At 41.3% G+C, this 23,715-nt stretch overlaps 1 protein-coding gene across 8 annotated transcripts in view; it reads left to right on the forward strand.

Moving 5' to 3' along the window:
- The window catches only part of dco (discs overgrown), a 244,406-nt gene that overhangs the window by 89,387 nt on the left and 131,304 nt on the right, over positions 1–23,715 (forward strand). Inside the window, exon 1 of one of the 8 annotated variants that reach the window (XM_053771520.2) lies at positions 3,885–3,906. The exons of the other annotated variants lie outside the window; for them this stretch is intronic. The gene's annotated coding sequence lies outside the window, so the exon portion shown is untranslated. Of the gene's footprint in view, positions 1–3,884; positions 3,907–23,715 lie in introns of those variants that run through there. 8 annotated transcript variants of the gene reach the window in all.

Consider the following 23,715-nt stretch of genomic DNA (forward strand, 5'->3'; position numbering starts at 1 on the left):
CTGAAAAGGACAGTAAAGTCGGAAATTGTCTCATTCTTATGGCTTTTATAGACATGATAGCGATGTAGCATTCTTTGCCGATGACACTATACAGTATGACGGCAGTGTTGTCGATGACATTTCAAACTTCCCAGCTGAAGTAAACCAAATCATTCGTTTGACTACGGGAAAGCAAATGATTCAGCGATTAAAATTTTCCCATCCACTTTGTGCCAAAAAAAAAAGGAAAAATCAGGATTGGAAGATAATATAAATTAGTCAAGACACGCCGTAGAAAGTAAAGGGTAAGGGAGGGGAAATGGAAAAGAAGAATTAAGAAAAAAGTGATAACTTTTCGGCATTTAATTTTGTTTTTGTCATTTGTATAATTTTTGTTCTTACCTCCCATAAGGGAAGGTGCTTGATGCTGGCGAGAGATTTTTAATTCAAGTGCTAGATCAACCAGGCTGTGATGAATTAAGTTGCTGCTACTTCATCAAAATTGTGGTTACATTCGAGTGCATGAGAAACATTGTATTCGTATGTTAACTTGTTTTTGTACATACATGGTACGCTGGTGTGCTAGTATTGGAAGGCATCTAAAAGAGTTTTGGGGCTTCATATTGTTGGTTTGTTCGTATAGGATTTATTTGGAATTTTTGTTATTAATGGTAACACTATGTTAGCTTTCATGTTTATTTTGACTTTAAACCATAAGTTTTTTTTTTAAACATGAACTCTTGCCGCCTTCTGTTTAAGTTCTTAACTGCTTTTCTCTATTCGTCATTGTCAAATACTGTTGTAGATGCTTGTAAAAACAGGCGCCTTTCTGCTGGATACCTTTATGAAAAGAAATTGTTTCCTGTATAGCTCCTCAAGTCTATTTGTCTTTGAGGCAAAATCTTTATAAACTTGAGCTTTAAGTTTCATAACACTTGGTGTGGAGATTTTTTCAAGGATCTTATTGGTTGCTAAGCCTTATGTTTGTTATAATATTAGTTTGAGTATCCTGTGGTATTGTTTATTGCTTTTGAGTCAGTCAGTCTTTGATTTTTCTTCGGTGTAAGGTCTGTTACTGAGAGGGAGTGCTGATTGTAATAATTTCTGATGATTTAGCCTGACATGTGAACACCATTTCTGATAGACGATTTAAATATCTCTAGATAATTCTGGTGTTGCTAAGCTTAGATGTGCGTGTATGAGAATAGTCGAAATGTTGATAGATTTATTACCAACCATATGTAGCAGTAGTAGTTGGACGTTTTCTTGCAACTAGGGAGTTGCAAGAAAACGTCAGGTCTCCGATATTTTTACTTCATCATATCGGGCATTTTTCCAGTGTACGATAGATCCTCTAGCTGTTGAGATAGGTGGACGTTTGTTTGATTATAGTTTTTGAAGGAGTATGACCTTTCCTGACACGTTTCTGAACATTCTTATATTGATTGGGAGCAATGGATTGCTTCGTCTACCAACCCTGTTGTTGATTCCGGGGTTATCATCCTCCCGCTGCCCGTTCCTGGAGCAGGACTTCTGGTGGTCATGTATTTCACACGTTTGACACGATGTTACGTGTAAACTTCTGCACAAGTTGGATATGTGTTGAAGAACAAGATGCATATCTTCAAATTACGTCAGCATTGATGGTAATTTGTTTATAATATTGCGAGTTAGAGGTGTGGTAATTAAATATCTTGACAAGTCAGTAGCAAAAACAGTATATAGTTGTGTGTGTGTATTGACATGCATACATTATACGTATATTATTTTTGTTATTGACTTGTCAAGATATTTAATCACTAAACATCTTTTAACTTCTAGTTCAGTAGGTATAATTACATCACACTCTTAGATACTTTTATATGTGCAGAAGCTATGTTTGGGTTAACATGGATGTCACTGAAGTATTGGGCGATGTAAGTATCATTTGTTAGTGATAAGATTATACAATCTAGCCTTGAGCTCTTACCTTAGCGCGGTGGCTAATTTGTATTTTTTGTTCATTTACGCACTACTGAGAGATAGTTTAGGAATTTGATTCTTTATTTTTGTTAACCAAAGTTTTTTTCCTAGGCGCTGGTGTAGACTTTATTCTGTTTCTTAACCGGGGTGGAACTCTTAAGTTATTTTGGAATAGCCTCTCTACTTCTTTGCTACCTGGTTGATCAGGACTGCAGACTTTCTGTTGCCCTTGTTCCAGTGATACTTCTTATATCTACTGTTAGAAAATTGAAGAGTCGTCTACCGCAAATATTGACGGTGTTCTCTAAGGTAGGTATGGCACCCCTGGTTTTAATTATCTTTATTCTGTACTCTCTTACACGTCTGGCAACGTTGTAGCTCAGAAACATAAGTCAACGTTCAAACCTGTATGGATATCACATTTGTGGTGCGATATCTGTACAGATTTGAAGGCTTCTCTTTGCTTCTCATCCTCCACGCTGCTAGACGTGTAGAACAGAGTACAGAATAAAGGTAATTAAAAACGGATGCCATGCCTACCTCAATATTTGAGGTCTACGACTCTTCAATCTTTTAACAGTAGACATAAAAAGTAGACAAAAAACAGTAGTTTAAAAGAGGGTATTTTAACAAAACTCCTGCAGGAGGTACGTACTTGATCAACCAGGCTTTGTTGACTATTGACCTGCAAGCAGCAGTAGCTTAGGTAATCAAGTGGTTTAGAGAAACCCGTCATCTGGCTTGGTGGCGAGACTAGAAACTACGTCTTCGTGTTAACATTTTTGAACGGTATTATAAACAGAATGATAGAAAACATAATAACTCCCAAATTACAAAACTGTCGATACGAAAAAATTAAGAACTCTGAACCTCGAAGTTAGAAAACGCAGTAATACTGTGTGAGGACGTAATGTTGTGAGAATAACCTGAAGCAGAGCATTATAAAGAACCTTGAAAATATGAGTTGCCACACCCGTGATGTTTTTCGTAAATCACGTGATCTTGTTTATATACTCTTGCAACGCAGTTCAAATAACTCCTAAAATACGTATACCAAAATATTGACTACGCGCCAAGTATCTGCAATTCATGAAAATTACCGGAGCCACCGTGAAGCGTTTAAAGTGTATTTAATGAACCGTAGAGAGATAGATATCATAATTTAAATAGGGAAAATACTCTGGCAGATCCATGATGTGAGACTTAAGGCACGAGGTGATCATTAAATCAACTGATAGTTACAGCTTCCATAAGTACATTTAAGAGAGACTCCTCTCTCTTTAAAGTCTTGAGGGTGTTATAAAGAGACTCCTTCATTCTGTTGTAACTGGCATTAATCTCTGGAAGTGAAAGGTTGGGATTGGTTGGGTGGGGGTGTTCCTAGCCTTATTTTGCATGACAGGTTTCTCTTGCTTCGTTGAGCAGGTGTTATGAGCTATGTTGTTAGACTGTCATATTAGGCAGTGTACACGTACGTACTTTGTGGGAATCTGGACTTCGCCCCTGGCCCTTCCTACTAGAGTACTTTGATCGGCATCGCTCATTTTTGTCCTCTTGGGCCTTATTATATCTACGGTACTCTTCTAGCTGTGTATTGAGGTTTTCCCCCATGACTGCCTCGTTCAAATGGTTTCACTTTTCACTCACCCTGAAACTAAAGAAATATTTTCTTACATCTCTGTTGGTCATCTGTGTCTATAAACGCTACTACTCTCGCAGCCAAGTCCCCCCCCCCCCCATGCCATAGCATATCAGCAGAAGACAATGAGTAAGCAAATGAAGCAACACAAGTGTGTGACGCTACCCCGCCACGTCACACTACAACTCAGTCATGGGAGCAGACAGCTTTAGTAAACTGCACGTACAGCCAAGAGAAGGAGTAACCAAATTGCAACATTCCAACGGCGCTTCAAGTGTTGACATATGTTTTCCTAAGGAAGTGTTGTCATTACACACGAGTGAAGTGTAACTACTGCTCTTCTTAAACACACTGCCTCACTTTTTCCTTTATTGTGATTCATTCCTCCCTCTTACTCGCCCCCATTTCCTCTTAATCGCGTATCTACCCTTCTCTCATCCACCCTCCTTTTTCTACTAGACCCCTTCTCTTACTACCCTACCCTCCTGTTACCACCCTACTCTACCCTCTTATTCACTGTTGTTCCTCTTATCTGGTCACCCCTCCTCATCATAATCTCTCCTCCTCTTGCATTTTCATTCTTGTTTTTGCTTATTTTCGTTTGACTTGGAGAGACTGACGCTTTAACACCGAGACAGTAATTGGCCCGAGGAGGTTTGCGTGGGTAGTAAGTATTCACAGGCAGGTGTTGTGTTGGGTCGCCTCTTGTTTGTCCTTTCTAGCAACTTGGCTTGGCAACGCCGCCACTACAAATGACAGTAGTCAGAACTTGATCCTGTGTCATAGTGTTAACCGTGTGTATGATACCAAATAGTTGTGCTTAAAGACACGTGAACAAATTCTTAGCACATTTATTATGGCTGTTTTGGTCCCCTGACCTTGTTCATTCCAAATATATTTAGTGAACAAATTCCCAGAGCCAAAACATGTCTATAATAAAAATGACCCAAGTGCTTGCTCACGCGTCTTTTAACTACAAGTTGTGTGCTGTATCTGACTGTTGTTGCTTGTTACTGGAGTTTTGTCAGACACCAGTGCACCCACCTATCATCACCTAGAAGGTATATGCACTGAGAGGTATATATCTCTGTGTATAGGATATTAAATACTATACAGACATGTGTATCTATATCTCTACTGGTGGTATATATATATATATATATATAATATATATATATATATATATATATATATATATATATATATTATATATATATATATATATATATATATATATATATATATATATATATATATATATATATAATATATATATATATGGACCCTCGCGTAGTCGATAAGCTTTAAACCTAATAAACGAATCAGTGTGCCAGCGCGCGTGCGTGTGAGTGGATACTAAATACCACTAGTTATTAAAATAAAAGTTTGGGATATTTGATAGACCAGGGGCAAAATATTGCATTAATGCAGGTTGAGTTTCTAGAATGTTTGTACACGATCTTGAGTGGGCGGTATAATTCATTGACAGTAGTATTGTGGGTGTGAAGTACACTTGTGTGGAAGTGTTAGTGCGCCTCGTGCAAGGAGTTACCCTGTGTGCGCCTTCTTGCCAGCCAATGTTTGCGTATGTGTGTGTTCACACAGTTGTGTTTTCCGGAGCCGAGACTGCTTCTAGGGCCTCTTCCCAGACTACCCTGATCGACGTCACTGATTTCTGGCCTCTTGGGCCTCATCATATTTACTCTTAAAACTGCGTATTGAGTTTGCCTCCATTACTGCCACATCCAGCATGGATGTCGTTTTAGAGCAGGACGATTATGCCTGTCACGGCTGCTGAACCATTATGACAGAATTACGGAGGCATTGGAAGAAGACCAAAACGCAGATGTGATTTACACAGATTTTGCAAAGGCGTTTGACAGATGTGATCATGAGGTGATAGCGCACAAAATGAGGGCCATGGGCATTACGGGGAAGGTAGGCAGATGGATTTTCCGGTTCCTAACGCACAGAACACAAATAGTAGTAGCAAACAGAGTAAAATCCAGCATCAACGAGGTCAAAAGCTCAGTGCCCCAAGGCACTGTCCTGGCACCTCTGCTGTTTCTCATCCTTATAGCAGACATAAATCAAAACACCCGTCTCACTTTTGTATCATCATTTGCGAATGACACTAAAATAAACATGAAAGTCACTGCGGTAGAGGACACTGAAAAATTACAGGAAGACATAAGCAGGGTTTTCCAGCGGGCAGTGGAGAACATGACGTTCATTGGTGATAAGTTCCAGCTGCTTAGGTATGGAAAGAATGAAGAACTCAAAAGGAACAGTATATACACAACTCGCGAGGGTCACCAAATAGAACGAAAGGAACACGTAAAAGACCTAGGAATAATTATGCCAGCTGACCTTTCTTTTAAGGAACATAGCAAGACAAAGATCACGACAGCCAGGAAGATGACGGGGTGGGTATTGAGAACTTTCAAAACAAGGGAAATAATGCCGATGGTGACACTTCAGATCGCTAGTGCTTCCTTATTTAGAATATTGCTCAGTGGTGACGGCCCCGTTCAAAGCAGGATAAATATCAGAGCTGGAACAAATACAGAGATCGTTTACGGCTCGCATTGAGCCAGTAAAGCACCTAAATTACTGGGAACGCCTTCAAGCCTTGGACATAAACTCGTTGGAGCGGAGGAGAGAGAGAGAGAGACATGATATACACCTGGAAAGTACTAGAGGGCTTGGTCCCAAATCTGCACACTGCCATAACATACAATGCGGAGCAGGGGTGCGGTGGAGACATTGGGGGTCCCAGACTATACATCATCTTACCAGAAGATATCAGAAACACGGCTGGAATAAGTGTACAAGCCTTCAAGAGAAAACTGGACAAGTATCTCACCAGTTGCCAGATCAACCAGGCTGTGATGGATATGTGGGGCAGCGGGCCTCCACAATCAACAGCCTGGTTGATCAGGCAAGCACCGGACGAGCCTGGCACATGACCGGGCTCTGAGAGGAGTAAAACTCGAAACTTCAAAGGTATATCCAGGGCAGTCCATTTTTCAACCACTCTAATCCTAAATAAATACTTCCTTACAGCCTTATGACTCGTATGTGTTTTCGTCATCACCTGTGTCTCCTTGATCCTGGTTCTCTTAATTCAGACAGTCTATCTACTTTTACCTCTTTAGGATTTTGTAAGTCGTAAACATGTTTTCTCTTGGCTTTCTCTCCGCCAAGGTTGCGAGGGTCAGCACTTTCAACCTCTCCCCATAGTGCATTTCCCGCAATTCTGATACTAACCTGGTTTCAAACCTTTGAATTTTTTCGAGCTTTGGCATGTTCTTGACTAAACGTGAGTTCCATGCTGGGGCAGCATGGGGCTCTGATGGACCTATAAAGTTCTGAAGGATTCTTTGTTAAAGTTCCTGAATGCTGTTTTGAGGTTTGCTAAGCTTTGTGTGTGTGTGTGTGTGTGTGTGTGTGTGTGTGTGTGTGTGTGTGTGTCAGAGCAAACAAACATCAAGGACAGTACATTGTTTTGTTCACCTCACTGAAGGTGATGCAGATGCAGCAGTTACTTTTATTGTCCAACAAACGTGCTTATTATTGTATCTCTTCTCTCTCTCTCTCTCTCTCTCTCTCTCTCTCTCTCTCTCTCTCTCTCTCTCTCTCTCTCTCTCTCTCTCTCTCAACTACCATTTTGTACACTCATTTTTTGAAGGTTAGATTTAAAACCTTTTACTAAAGTTTCCAAATATGTCTTTATGGAACCTAATAATTTCTTAACACTGATGGTTACCTAGACCCCTGGGCTTCCAGCAGGAACAGTCTGATTAACCCAGGTAGTGAGCAAAGAAGTCTGGCCTTCTTGCATGTGTACCATGTGATCTTAGAAGCGGTTGGGCAAGACACATTGTTCAGAATCTGTTGCTGGCAATCCATCAGACAGTTCATTCTCGCACCAAGTGTGATAAACCTCAACATATCCAATTTTTCATTGGCCATCTTGCTCCCAGACGTATTATGGAGTGTTTTTATAGCTTTATTAGTTGTGGTTACACATACGTTTGTATAGTTTTATGTCGATTAAGTTAGCACTAACTCAAAATAGACAGTGCAGTTTGGAGAAGATAGGAAACGTGGAGTGGTTGACTTTAAGAAACACGTCAGCTAAAATGAGAATACGTTTCATCAGAAGAACGTCAAACGCCATCTTTGTGGTGGTTCTTTCATGGTTTATACTTAGGAACACTTCATTGTTGTCTTGTTTTCACCCTCTGGGTACACCAAGCTTGCCTTAATTGTCATTATAATCTTTCTCACCTCCCACCTCACTCCTGCTCCTACCGTCGCTCCCCTTTATCACCTCCTCCCTTGTCACCTAACTTTCTCTGTTCTTTCCTTTCTCCCTCTCCCTCCTGATTCCCCTCTTATCCCATCTCTTCTTCTCTCTGGTGATCCTCTCCTTCACACTCTAGTCTTCCTCCTCCCCCCCTTTCCCCTTACCTTTCCCTTCCTCCTTCCCACTCCCTTCCTCCTTCCCACTCCCTTCCTCCTTCCCACTCCCTTCCTCCTTCCCACTCCCTCCTTCCCACTCTTCCTCCTTCCCTCTCCCTGCCTCCTCCCGTTTCTTCCCCTTTCCCTTCCCCCTCTCTTTCCTGGCGTCCGCTCGTCAGTTGTTCGCTTGGTTTTTAATGCATACGAATTTGTTTTACCTCTTACACATGTGTGTATTTACTGTTTTAAAGTTTCTCGGTGGATTGTTTTTAAACTGTGTACATTTTAACTTTTGTGGGGGGTAGCCTGCATGCTGGTGTGTGTGTGGAGGGGGTGTTGAGATTAAGATCCTGGACCCGCCTCCTAGACTGCTTTGATCGGCAATATTGATTTCTGGCCTCTTGGGCCAGAAACTGTTGTTTTCAATCGCCATTGCCTGATCTGAGTTATTCCGCTTTTCACCCACATACTAAAGAAATACTACTTCACGTCTCTGTCTTGTTTTCACCCTTTTCAGTTTGATTTTGATGAAAGTGTTAGTGTGTGTGTGTGTGTGTGTGTGTGTGTGTGTGTGTGTGTGTGTATGTATGTATGTGTGTATAGAGTTGACAAATAATCTGATAGGAGTTAGAACAAGAGCGATGAATTATAAAAGCTGGTTGCTAGAGTGCTAAGCAATCAACGTATCTTAACACTTTCTCCAAAATTCCAAATACTATATTCCGTATTTTAAGTTAGATTGTTTCTATACTTGTACAACATACATTTAACTACGAATAAAGGCCTACAAAATGGCTGTTATAGAACTGACAGTGATTTGACTGATTGTAATCAGGAAATGTTAGAATTTGCATGAGCAGCACTCGTGGTGCGAGAATGGGTTGGAACAAACTCCTGCTTCCCGTGCTCTTCAAAGCCCAAAACTCGCCATTTACATTTCGTTCTATATTCTACTCGAGCTGCCTGGAGTCTACCTGGAGGATATTCCGGAGATCAACGCCCCCGCTTCCCGGTCTCTGACCAAGCCTCCCGGTGGATCATGGCCTGATCAACTAGGCTGTTACTGCTGGCCGCACGTAGTCCAACGTACGAACCACAGCCCGGCTGATCCGGCACCGACTTTGTCATGGACTTCCTTGGTTCTGGAGAAATGAAGGTACGGATGCCGAAGAGAAGACTTCTCTAACTGACTTCATATGTCCCTGGGAAATTATGCATCTCCTGGGCCAGGGTTGTCTAACATTAGCGTGTGCGCCCCAGATCAAATGTATCCCAACCCACATTCAAAATATGGTAGATTCACATTTCATTGTAGATTTGTCGAACCAAAGTAGACTAGTGATAAGAAAATGTATTTATTCAAAAGTGCACAAAAACAAATTCTCCATTTGGCTGTCGCTAGTAAAACATGTGAATTACTTAGTCAAAAAAAAAAAAAAAACAGTTCAGCGAGACTTTTGGATTTGCATTTTACTGGTGAGTAATTTGAAGCAGCGAGGTTGAGCTTCCCGAGCAACTAGAAGCTTACTTGGTTTGAACATGACCTTTATCTAATTCTTTGTTGTTCTTGATTCATAATATAATTTATTAGTCATTGATTCATGTAATTTATTGTTCATTGTCCTTGAGTCATAATAAAATTTACTTTTTACTGTCCTTGATTCATAATATATTTTGTCAGTTCTTGATTCAAAATAAGTTTATTGTCCTTGATTCATAATGAAACTTGGTTTCTTCTTTATTCATAATATCTTCCATACTTTATCGATATAATTTTTAAGTAAAATAAACACTAGTTTACCATTGAAAAGTATAAAACTAGGACGTAATTTTTTAGCTCTTCAACAACAGTCTTCTGTTCGAGGCGAATTTCGGTCGATCGAGGTGCTCCTATCCCGTCCCTTTATTTCTTCCCTTCACTTATCGCTCAGTTTAAATGTCCCTCCCTTCACATTGCTCTCTCGTCCCTCAGTTACCCCTTCCTACCTATCTTTCCTCTCCCTCCATGTCTTTCCCAGACTTATCCTTCCCTTCTCCCCCTTTCACCCGCCCCTTGTACTTTTCACTTTTCCCACGCTGACCTCATCTCCCAGGCACCACCTTCCCTACCTCCCACGCTGCCCTCGCCAAGATCAAGGTGGGCTTGCATAATGTTGCTCTAAATGTTTTTCACTTGTGAATGCAAGTGTTCGTGTGGAGGCGTGTTCACCGGAGGCTGTTTCCCCTGTTCTCTCGGCCCACGTATTTCTCAAACGTGATACATTAGCATGCAGGTTCTTGTGGTTATATCAGAGTTCCCTGGTTGTGACGTTCGTTATTTATGGTTTATGTAGTACTCTGGTTGTTTGTTGAGGGACGTTCTGCCTATACATACAAAGACACGTAGTATAGCGTAAGAAGACTATAGTGTAACATTGTTTCATCAAGTAGATCTTCCTCAGACCCGGTTAAAACTCTTCCGGGTGATTCCTAGTCACGATAAACACTTGTTGTGCTGCATATATTCTTCGTGGCTGTTATTTGCCAGGTGTTGAACTCTAGTACCTCTTGGGCATTGCCTCTGCTCCTCAATTTACTGTTGTATTGTTTTACACTTCTCTTTTAGCTTTGTTTCTATTCACTAAAAGATATTGGACAGTCGTCATGTGTGGAGAGCAGAACATTACGAATATTTTGCTGTTTTACTGTAGAAAAATAGAAAAAATAGCTATGAAATTTTGGTTATACCAATAGGCTAATAGTTATCTGGGGAGATACTATCGTTCTGTCAGTCGAGTGTGAAATAGGCCTGGTAATTTTTTTTGCACTCTTTATTGCTGATCTTGTCATTCTCATGAAGACGTAAGATGACAAGTAGTTCTTACAAACTTCTGCTTACATTCAGTATGCACATACCTTTCCTATAGTTCTTGATCCTGTACTATTTCTTTTTCAGTTTAAGAGGCCTGGTCTGAGACCGGGACTTGCGGAAGATAATCCCCAGAACCGCTTAACAAATAAAACATAAAATATAAGCACGATGGAAATATATTTACTTATACTAGTTCCTTTTATCTTAGATTGTTAAAGATTTAAAAACAAGCTAAGGTCACAGAAGCTTGTTTCTAAGTATAAAGGATGTGATGTCCTGTGCTTAATACAGCTTCTACATGTTGCCGGGGCTTATCTATGGCAGTGAGGATATCCTGTGTGATCATCACACAAGATCTTGGGTATGATCTCAGTAGTTGATTACAAAGTACATACATTGTCTTAACAAGCGTTCTTCAGCAGGCGACCAGGTCAAAAGATCTGGCCCTTGTTTTTCACAAAATTGTACTGTAGGAAAGATACGGTGCGGAAGAAGACTCGTAGATTTAGTGGGGTCTTTTGACATTAATATTTTAATGGAGTTGATCATTGATGGCGATGACCTTGTTTTTACATTACTGTGTCGAGTTTTACTCGTGTTCATAGATTTTATTATTCATTAATATTGTGTGACTACTTACCTAATTGTGGTTGCAGGAGTCCCAGCTTTGTGTGTGTGTGTGTGTGTGTGTGTGTGTGTGTGGGGATGGGTGGGTATAATTGTTTATCGGTATGAACACAGTGATCTGTTCTTTAGAGCTTTGTCAATATCACTACTGCTACAGCTGTACACAGAGGGGCGGGGGAAACTGTGTCAATAAAGACTTGTTTTTTTTTTATTTCCGGCAATACTCCATTTGGATTTGAAGCTCTGCTTAATATGGAATTAGGCTGTATCGGTATAAATGTTTTTAATCAGTAAAATGCCTGATTAAATCACGTTGGGCACACAGGGTCAAGGGGAAGTAAGAGTATTGAACCTGTTAGACGTGTTGTAGAAGGCCATCATGTTACCTTACCAAAGCCACGGTCAAGTCTCCTAGCTCTGCCAGAAGACATCAACTTGACTTGCCCAGGTTTGTCTGCGTACACTCCACCCGGTTTAGCACCACACGAGGATATTGTATGATATTGGAAATGGAAAACCAGCGCAACAGAAAGCATTATTAGCAACGTTTCGCCATATTAAAGGCCTTTACTAGGAATGTGAATATGATAAAGCAGTATATTGGCGAAACTGTCCAGTAAAGAATTCTACGTGGTGGTAGCTTACTCTACTAGTAGCCATTACAGATCACTATGTTAGTTCCCTGAGAGCTGCATAGGCATGAGTAGGCACGGTAATACTTATACTTATTATGATACTATTATTAACATCAAAAGTGTAAGAAGAGATGCAGACAAGTAAGCGCGCGCACGCACTTACTCCCCATACCTACCCGCAACCCCACATCCACAGGCAACCCCACACCCACCCACTCCCGCATCCCCCACAAAAACCCATCCGCACCCCCGTTCTCCCCCCCCAACACGCCAACCTGTGATATCATTTCACTAACATCAAAATACAAGAATTAAAAGACAATATCATAGTGTCACGGTGCAATCATTCAACGAGATGGATGTGCTGTCATGATGCTAGTGGCTCATTTACCCATTTTAAGTAGAGATGTGACTTAAAATGTTCCCGTTAGCTATACTTACATTTGTTATTTTTAAAATTAAAATGTCTATGTTCAATATGTAAGGGAAACTCATTGCGCAATGGCTATTAAATAACACAGGAAGATTAAATATTAAATTACTTAATTTCTTTGGGATGGCAGTGTCATCACTTGGCCTGTTGTATTAGTTGATAATTGTTAAGGGCACTTGTCGAGTATGTGTGTGTGTGTGAGTACCCCTCACAATCGTGAGGTATTTTAGAAAGTATCGGTTGGTATCGGCCGTTTTTTCACCGATACCGTAAAAGTAGTCGATAACCGCCAAAGTCGATAACTAGTTTTAAGTGTAAAAGTGGACTGGACATACAATGCATTCACTTAGAAAAGTGTTCAAACACAACTATTAACTCAGTACCTGGGCTGCACTAACTATAGCTCTGACGCACATTCTTACGTAGTTCTCAAATGTACAACATCGAAACTCTTCAAGGAAAGCTAAGATCTGTTGAATTATTATTTTTTTGAGATGTGCCTGAGTAATGAAGGCATTGAGATGTGCCATCAAGAACACTTCAGTATCAGTACACTTTTCTTGAAGGCCGTGATGAATCTTAGGCGGCGATCCTGGCAAGCACTCCGTGAGCGTGCATGCACGGTAACAACACTGAGGGCACAGGGTTACCTTAAATAAAAGCGGCCATCACAGTTGCTAACGTAACTGTCATTTTTGGTTTGGCATTTTCGATTTTGAATAATCAGTGGTGTTCCAAACTTATAACCACAAATGTTTAACGTTCATATAGTTTTTTTAAAAGATAAATATCTAGAGTATTTTTGTAGTTTATTAATTCTTGTATAAGGCATCATATGAAAATCTATAGTCCAAGATTATGACCTCCCTTCTCTTGTGTTGCCGCCATCCTTTCGTAGAATTGTCAAGTTGGCGAAGCACTGCTACCCTTCCCAGAAGTCATAGTCTGGCTGTCTGATTCACCCTATAATTAAACATTCCCTCCTCATACATTTAACACCCTTCCCCCCTCAAAGGTGGTTCCTTGACGGCGACTCTTGATCCCAGGTGATGGACCTACCTCTTCCTTGAATCGAACTTGAATACCTCCCAATCTCCCACCATTGCCCCTCCCGTTCCCCCCATTAGAAATTTCAGTGAATATAATATTCGTCAATGGAAATGAAATTGAAGTTAGATTAAGCTAGAGTAAAATAACCAGTATTTCATTTTGGTCTTTGTTCAGACCGTAGAGGAAATGAGTCGGTGTAATGACGAGTGTTACGTTGCAGGACACGAAGTTATAGGTGGTCTACCATCATCACATTACTAGACTGCAACACTGTATAGTGTGTTGCAGGATACGAAGTTATAGGTGGTCTACCATCATCACATTACTAGACTCTGCAACACTGTATATTGTGTTGCAGGACACGAAGTTATAGGTGGTCTACCGTCACATTACTAGACTGCAACACTGTATAGTGTGTTGCAGGACACGAAGTTATAGGTGGTCTACCATCATCACATTATTAGAATGCAACACTGTATAGTGTCTCTGTGTTCTCATCTATTTATATTTGGGGGAGGGGGTAAGATTCATGACTTCTGGTCCCTCCCCTTCAAGAGGTGGAAGGGTGTCTTGAAGCTGGTAAAGGGCTCTTAATCCAGTGCATTAGAGCTACCCTCCGCTACCATTGATCAACCCTAATAATGTATTATTTCCAGTCGCTGGGTTTGGAGCTTTCCCATTATTATAATGATAATGTTGCCTCTGCCTCCTAGACTTCATCGACTGGCATCACTAGTTTCAGTACTGGGGGGAGAGCTATCGTACCTACTCTTAAAGCTATGTATGGAGTTTGATTCTGCTTCCTCAATCAGTTTATCCCTTTACCTTGAGAGTGACAAATTCCTTTACAAAATCAGCATATTTTGATCCGCCCTGTCAATTCCTTTGAGCACTTGGTGGGAATGTATTGTCCATATTAATTTATAGTTTTACATTTTCTTGAAGGCCCTAGTATTTCGTCTTCAGTTAGGCATTGTCTCCAGCATTTGTCACAGAAAGTAATACATTTTAAATGTTTCTCACACGTACTTTAAAAAGAGAGGAAAAGTCTGGGTCTAGGAGAACAATTGTTAAGTGTTCTGTGATATACACTACGACTGTCTTCTTGTTTCTTTCCATCATACAGAATGATTTCATTCTTGAGTTAATTTGTGATGCTACTAAACTGGGAGACTTCAGTAGGATGAAGATGACCTCAAACATTCAACTAAAGATGCATGTGATTATTTCAGTAGGATAATGAGGGTACCTTCAGATATGTGAATGTAAAGCTGGTAGAATAAGTAAAGCTTAGATAACTTCCAGCGGGGTTTTTATCACTCGTGTTTTAATTCCGTGGAAACTGCGGGGTTGGTGTGGGTGATTGTAAGAATCTTGGTGAGTTGGAGGGCTACGGATTTCCTGAACTGTGTGTATTGCAGCAGGTATGTCCGCTAGGCTGGACCTATTAAGTCACGTATAGCCCTGACTCTGTCCTCTTCCTGGTCGTCCTCCAGTCCTCTTGTCCTTGACACCTCTTCATTCTCTCCTTCCTCTTTATCCCCTTCACCAACCTACCTTACTTCCCTATCCGCCTTCCTACCTTCTCTATTTTTTTCTTATCACTTCAGGATTTCCCCGACTCGGTTTTCTTACCGTTGCCATTGTCTTCATTTAACCCCTTTTTTCATGAATGAATTTCTCCTGCACCTTTGTTAAATTATTTAGCACTGCTTACGCTAAATGTTTTACGTGATGGGAAACAATGTACACATTGTTTCCCATCACATGGCCTTCAGTTTGGCCAGGTAGTTAGTTTGTGGCCATGTTGTTAGTTTATTTTTATGGGAAGTTCTAAACCCGTGTGGGCCATTCAGAGTAAGTAGTGTTGGAGGCTTGATCCTCCGTTCGATAATACGAGAGGGACCTACCTATCAGTTGACTGGATAGGTGTTGATGTGGTAATGAGGTGCTACCACAAGGATACCCCATACCACATTTATGATACTCCCTACATCAAGGTTGATAACCCCTACGTCAAGGACGATGATATCTTCCTCAAGGATGACACCCTCTGCTCTTGCTTCTCCGGCGTCTCATCCTCTTCACCCCTTTGTTGCTACTGTTGATATTCATTTTCTTGCTGCTGTTTCTACTACTCGTCCTCCTGCTCATCCTTTAGGTGACGATGTTCATTTTGCTCTTGATGTTTCTCTTATTCTTCATAATGTTGCATTTGCTGCTCATCCGCCTTTATTTTCCTGCTGCTTCATTCTTGATTCTGCTTCTCTCTTGTTGATATTACTTGTACTTCTTCTTGCTTGATCTCTTCTGCTTTACACCAAGTGATGAACTTGTTTTACTTCGATAATCTGTACTGATGTCATAATCATGGGGTAGCTGGTAGTCTAGTGATGAATCATGGGGTAACTGGTAGTCTAGTGATGAATCATGGGGTAGCTGGTAGTCTAGTGATGAACCATGGGGTAGCTGGTAGTCTAGTGATGAATCATGGGGTAGCTGGTAGTCTAGTGATGAATCATGGGATAGCTAGTAGCTTTGTAACGAATCATAAGGTAGCTAGTCTTGTGATGAATCGTGGGGTAGCAACCTAGTGATAAATCCTGGGTAGGTAGTAGCTTTGATAAAATCGTGGGTAGGTAGTAGCTTTGATGAATCGTGGGTAGGTAGTAGCTTTGATGAATCGTGGGGTAGTAAACTTGTGATGAATCGTGAAGTAGTAACTTGTGATGAATCGTGGAGAAGTAACCTTGTGATGAATCGTGAGGTAGTAACCTTGTGATGAATCATGGTATATGTATTTTTGATGATTCATGAGGGTAGCTAGTCTTGTGATGAATCGTGGGGTAGTAACCCTGTGATAACTCATGGGGTAGTAGGGACGAATGGGTGGGGACCGCCAGGCTCCTCTACTCACTGTTAACCTATACAACAACAACAATAATAATAATAATATAATGGTCACAGGTTATATAGAGAAACACGTGACTTGAATAAACTTGTGTAGAAGCGAGGTGGGGAAAGTGGTATTGATATTATCTTTTATTTACTAGAGGCCTCTTAAATGGATGTCTTAATGACTTGCTGGCACGCATGCATGCGCCAGCACGCACGCGACCTAGAAGCTAAATCTGTTTGGTTCGATAAACGAATGCGACACTTGTCAGCTGTTCTTTGGCACGCATATCGTGTTGTTCTTTGATAGAGCATTTGTAGAAAGACTTTCACTAAGTCGGTGTACCTGACGTGGGCATTTTGCTCGTCTTCCAGTGTGTGAAAACCATGTGTAGTAGTTTCATACTTGAGAGGTTAGGTTTGTCAGGAAACAGGACAAGTGTTTCCTGACGGGAGTCTGTCATATGATGACCCACCACTAGAGCTTTTGGTCACCTGGCAGAGGCCTTCCGCTGGCTTACCGGTAAACCCCTTGAAAAATTAGGGTTATAATTATAACTATTAGGAATTTTGAGAAAGGTTGGAGCAACTTCTCTAAGCTCGTGTTGTGGTGGGTTACATAAGTGTAATATTCCAATTTTCTTATCACTGCAAAGATTTGTTAAGTGTAACGCGAACGTTAGTGCTATCCGTTTCTATGTTATATGCAGGTGATTTACTGTCACCTGTATGGAATGAAATGTTACTACAGGAGTGACATGTCATGAAATACAATACAGAAGTGTTCTTGGTACGAGCGACCTCGAAGCCGGGGAGGACACACCCACACGAACTAGAGAACTTCTGCACAACAAAAAAACACTGATGAAAATACTAAAGGAGCTCGACATTAAAACACTGCAATCTGACATTACTCTTACGAGTGTCCTGCGAGAAGCAGCAGAACCGCTTTGGTGAGTATTGTGATAGTAATGGGATAAGGCTGTGGTAAGTAATGTTGTTTCCACCTACCTTGTAATTACTACCTCTTCAGGCATCATGGTTCTTCCGCTCCGGTCGCTGACTAGACCTGATTGATTTTTTGTTTATAAGACTGTTGGTGTTCGACGCTTACTGTACGTCATAGACACCACAGTCAGGTTGATCAAATGTGGTTGGTTTGTAGACCATTGTCATGATTCTTGAAGACAATGGTCTTAGTAATTCTCTCTAGACAAGTGTGATCATGGTGTAATAGCTCACAAAATACATGCAAAAAGAATAACCAGAAAAGTGGACAGATGGATATTAAACTTTTTAACAAATAAAACTCAAGAGTAATATTGAGCAAAATAGAAGAGGCTACATTGAGAAACTGTGTACCAGTTCTCGCCCCCAAATATTTTCTCATTCTCATATCGGACAGAGATAAAGACATCAATCATAGCACCATATCCTTTGCAAACGATACTAGAATTTGAGTGATATCCATTGAGGACAAGTAAATTTCAAAGCTGATATAAATCAGGTCTTACATTGGACCACTGAAACAGTATGAAGTTCAATGAGGACAAATTCAAATTACTCCGCCACGGAAAAATTGATGAAATAAAAGCTGGAACTGAGTATAAAACAAAACACTCGATAGAGCGGAAGAGTAATGGTAGCGATTTAATGGTGATAATGCCAGGTCTCATATTCAAGGATCACAACGGTATTAATACGACGGCAAGGAAAAACAATAGGTCGGGTAACTACACCATAAAAAAACAAGAGATGCCAAGCTAATGTTACTCTCACTTGTTCTCTAGACTTGACTTTCGCTGTACGCTAACAGCCCCTTTAAGGCAGGCAAAATCGTAGATCTGAATACTATACCAAGGACCTCTGCGTGTATAATTTCAGTCCAACGCCTTAATTATCGGGGACGCTTTAAGCTCTTTGAACCGTTCTCCTTGGAATAGACAGGAAAGATGCATCATAATGAAGAGTTTTTACGAGAATAGTGAGGTTCAGATTAGAGTATGTAGGAGAGAGGGAGATTATTTCCCAGTAAAAGTAGACCTTAGACAAGAATGTGTGATGTCACCGTGGCTGTTCATTATATTTACAGATGGGGTTGTAAGAGAAGTGAATGCGAGGGTCTTGGCAAGAGGTGTGGAGTTAAAAGATAAAAAATCAAACACAAAGTGGGAGTTGTCACAGTTGCTCTTTGCTAATGACCCTGTGCTTTTGGGAGATTCTAAAGAGAAGTTGCAGAGGTTGGTGGATGAATTTGGTAGGGTATGTAAAAGAAGAAAGTTAAAAGTGAATATAGGAAAGAGTAAGGTGATGAGTATAACAAAAAAGATTAGGTGACGAAAGATTGGATATCAGATTGGAGGGAGAGAGTATGGAGGTGAATGTATTCAGATATTTAGGAGTGGACTTGTCAGCATATGGGTCAATGAAGGATGAGGTGAATCATAGAACTGATGAGGGGAAAAGGGTGAGTGGTGCACTTAGGAGTCTGTGGAGACGAAGAACTTTGTCCATGGAAGCAAAGAGGGGAATGTGAGTAAAGTTATACCAACACTCCTATATGGGTGTGAAGCAACGAGAAGGTTGGAGGTAGTGGAGATGTCATGTCTGAGGGCAATGTGTGGTGTGATATATAATGCAGAGAATTCGTAGTTTGCAAATTAGAAGAAGATGCGAGATTACCAAAACTATTATCCAGAGGGGTGGTGAGGGGTTTGTTGAGGTGGTTTGGACATGTAGAGAGAATGGAGCACAACAGAATGACTTCGAGAGTGAATAAATCTGTAGTGGAGGGAAGGCGGGGTAGGGGTCGGCCAGGAAAAGTTCGACGGACGGGATAAAGGAGGTTTTGTGTGCGAGGGGCTTGAACTTCCAGCAAGTATGCATGAGCATATTTGGTAGGAGTGAATGGAGGCAAATGGTTTTTAATACTTGACGTGCTGTTGGAGCGTGAACAAAGTAACATTTATGAAAGGATTCAGGGAAACCGGCAGGCCGGACTTGAGTCCTGGAGATGGGAAGTACAGTGTCTATAGTTTCATAACTGTAGTGAAAAGCACCCCTCTGGCAAGACAGTGATGGAGTGAATGATTCCCACCAAAGCCACCCTGCCTTGGTGGGAATCGGCCGATGTATTAATAAAAAATAATGCTGGAGGGATTTCTCCCAAATGTTCAACCCCCATGACAGCAAGACACTTGACAGACGATGCAGAATATCCCAAGTGAAAATCTGCGGTGGAATGGTAACTAAGAGATAATTTTGTATAGAGGGACCAAGACTTTTCAACACCCAGCCTTTATACATAAGGGAAATTGCTGTCTCAAGAGGAATTTGATAAGTTGCTCAAATCAGTCTCTGGTCCACCGGGCACCCGTATGTTGGGCTCAATATGTCTAGCACCAACAGCATGGTTGATGAAGCAGTCAACCAGGAGGCCTGGTCTGGAATCTGGCCGCGGGGGCGGTGACTCCCGTGATTTTCATGTAATCTTCTGATCGTATACCTTGACAAGAAGAATGTTGAAATGCTTTGGCCTTTGTTGTACTCGCCGGTTTGTGTTTGCGGGGTCGAGAGAGTGCATATGACAGGCATTACTGTTTTCTGGCTTATTGGATCATAACATACCTACACTTGAAGGCGTATTAAGTTTAACTCGACCACTTCCTCGACCAACTCTTTTCACTTTTCTCCCACCCTGAGACTATAGAAGTACTTTCAAGTATCGCATATGTAGGAATTTTTTGTTTTGTGGAACGAAGATTGTAGTTGTGTAGGATGATTGTTATAGTGTGGATCGTGAATGGTTTGGTGTAAGAGCGTTGTAGTAGTAATGTGGTGTGGGAGGGCTGAATAGGGTGTATGGGGGGGGGGGGTTGCAGCTTGTGACCGGCCTCACAGTTCCCACCTGGCACCTATTGATCGAGCGTCAGTCACCCATACTCGACATAACCTTGAGCTCTTGCCAGCTTATTGGTGATCCACTTCCCTTGTGACAGGTCACGTAGCAGTCCTCAGCAGTAAGACATTGCCTCCTTCCTCATATGCATTTGCTACGCATGTGGGTAATTTTTTATTTGTATTTGTAAATAGCTTTGTGCTCGCGGTGTCTATTATAATTAGTTTTAAGCTACAATAGCTGTTGCACCTTGAACGTTTTCATGGGGGAGGGCAATGTTCCATTCATGTACTACTATTTTTTGCCCCCAAGATGTTGGGCCACCTTAATATGGAGGTGAGGTTTGAACGTTTTATGCCAGTAGTAGGAACCTCTTGTCTATAAGGGGTTCCACTCTTCCCTCAAGGTGCTTGCCTGACTAAAACCCCAGCATTTCTTTCAGCATAAATGGTAGGAATATTTTTCCTTTCGTCTAAATTTGTTGTCAATTATTACCGGTAACATAGAACGAATTAGGGATGCAGATTAACAGGTCACACACAGTTTGTGGAATGTGAAAATTGTGATGAATGGTTTGAAAAACCGACAAGTTGAAGAATGAGACACTTATGCAGCATAAGGGAATCTTAAACCATACCCCCGGCCGGGATTGAACCCGCGGTCATAGAGTCTCAAAACTCCAGCCCGTCGCGTTAGCCACTAGACCAGCTAGCCACAATAAGATTCATCCAACTAGGTATATTTCTACACCATAGGAAAGTTAGCACAGGCACCTCTGTGACCACAAATGCAAGTTTTTACAGACGAATCTCCAGCTAGCGTGGCCGTGACGAACTCTAGCTCAAGTCCCTTCACTGCCGTCAACATGACTCAAGAAATCGTAATGACACGATTGCAAATAAACCATACCCCCGGCCGGGATTGAACCCGCGGTCATAGAGTCTCAAAACTCCAGCCCGTCGCGTTAGCCACTAGACCAGCTAGCCACAATAAGATTCATCCAACTAGGTATATGACCGCGGGTTCAATCCCGGCCGGGGGTATGGTTTATTTGCAATCGTGTCATTACGATTTCTTGAGTCATGTTGACGGCAGTGAAGGGACTTGAGCTAGAGTTCGTCACGGCCACGCTAGCTGGAGATTCGTCTGTAAAAACTTGCATTTGTGGTCACAGAGGTGCCTGTGCTAACTTTCCTATGATGTAGAAATATACCTAGTTGGATGAATCTTATTGTGGCTAGCTGGTCTAGTGGCTAACGCGACGGGCTGGAGTTTTGAGACTCTATGACCGCGGGTTCAATCCCGGCCGGGGGTATGGTTTATTTGCAATCGTGTCATTACGATTTCTTGAGTCGAGCTATGGGAATCTTTATTCAGGAAACGTTTCGCCACACAGTGGCTTCATCAGTCCAATACAAAGAAGGCGTAAGGAGAGGAGGAGAATGAGGTAATCAGTCCCTCAACCTGGAGTCGATGTGTTCAGTCCATCAATCTTGTAGAATTGTACATTCTACAAGATTGATGGACTGAACACATCGACTCCAGGTTGAGGGACTGATTACCTCATTCTCCTCCTCTCCTTACGCCTTCTTTGTATTGGACTGATGAAGCCACTGTGTGGCGAAACGTTTCCTGAATAAAGATTCCCATATGCTGCATAAGTGTCTCATTCTTCAATGTGAAAATTGATTTTGAATAATTTTACTTTGTGATTGATTCCTTCTGTGTGACAATGAATTGATCGTGACAGTAGCGTTTAAAGGTTATTTTTTAAATTTATGGTAACGTAAAAATTAATAATTTTGTACCAAAAGTACTTTAGAAAACTTGCCTAACCTTATTATAACCATGTGACTGTCGATCTGTTGGGGGGGGGGATTTATATATACCTTTACCACTGATATACTTTTGAGACTTCTGGGAGTTTTTCTACTCCTTGAGTCCGGCCATGGGCCAGGCTCAACTGGTGCTTACCTGGTCAACCTGGCTATTACTGTTGGTGGCCCGCAGCCCCACATATCCATTACATACTGATTGATCTAGCACCTGGTGAAAGGACTTGTCCAGTTTCCTATGAAGACTTGTACACATGGCAAGATGTTCCATAATCTGGGACCACGAATTCATGCTGATACAGAGTTTCCTTATTGTGCTCACTGCACCCCTGCTTTTCACTGGGTTTATCTTGCACTCTGCTCCTGACACTCCATCGTACTTGCTCTTGAAGCTGTGTGAATTTTGCCTTTCATTTCCTGATCTGGTGCATTCCATTTCCCTTATACCGTGCGACTTCAAAAGTAATTCTTTGTCTTTTATTAATTTTTTTCTTCCCGTTCCATGTTCCATTTCCAGGCTCCCCAGGTTCACTTCTTAGTTTCTCATTGTACAAATACTTTAGTTCAGAAACTAGTCTGGTTACAAAATTTTGAAACTGTCCTAGTGTTTTATATGCTTTTATCATTGTATCAATATACGTGGTGCCAGACTATTCAACATTACCAGATGATACCAGAAACACTGCCGCGACAAGTGTGGAAGTCTTCACGAAACAGTTGGATATCTCCAAGTGCCTCATCAACTAGGCTGTGATGGATATGTGGGCCAGCGCTCCGCCAGCAGTAACAGCTTGGTTGAGTGTCACCTTTGTGAGGTGGGGCAGTATGTTTTTTTTTTTTAATGACTGCGGGATGACACCTGTGTCTAGGCTCGACCAGAAAATACTGAAGGCGGGGCTTTAGTATTTTCTGGTAGTGGTTTCTTGCAATTTTTTATGAATATGGAATTCCACTAGACTGGGCCTGGAACAGAATGCATTGGCATGCCTTTGATGTTTTCTTTTCAAGGTCAACTGGAGCAAAGGCCACATCAGAAATTGTGGAGTTGTAGGCGGTGTTTTGAGTCTCATCCATGAAAAATTCTTTTAGGGTCTTCGATCTGTAGCCAGATGAGCGGTTCACTGAACACAGTCGTGTTTTGACAGTATTTCACTCCCTTATCGTCCCCAGTGTGCCCTTCATCTCCTAAGTAAACACCTTTACTGGAGGTGACTTTCACCCTGGATTTTGCATAAAAGAAGTTTTGGGGTTTCTTCTAGTTTCATTTATAGCTCTTCCAGTCTCCTGGATGATGGACTCAGTTTTTCATTGCACCACTGTCAGACTTTTCCAGTTTTAAATTATGTTTTTTTCGCTTACGTTCCATGGAGTACAGTTAGAGATACATGAGACGTTCTCGATGATTTAAGTGCTTGACTAAGTTTATACGTAGACTAAAGATTCT

The sequence above is a fragment of the Cherax quadricarinatus genome, chromosome 5 (assembly GCF_038502225.1).
Source record: "Cherax quadricarinatus isolate ZL_2023a chromosome 5, ASM3850222v1, whole genome shotgun sequence".
NCBI classification, from domain to species: domain Eukaryota; kingdom Metazoa; phylum Arthropoda; class Malacostraca; order Decapoda; family Parastacidae; genus Cherax; species Cherax quadricarinatus.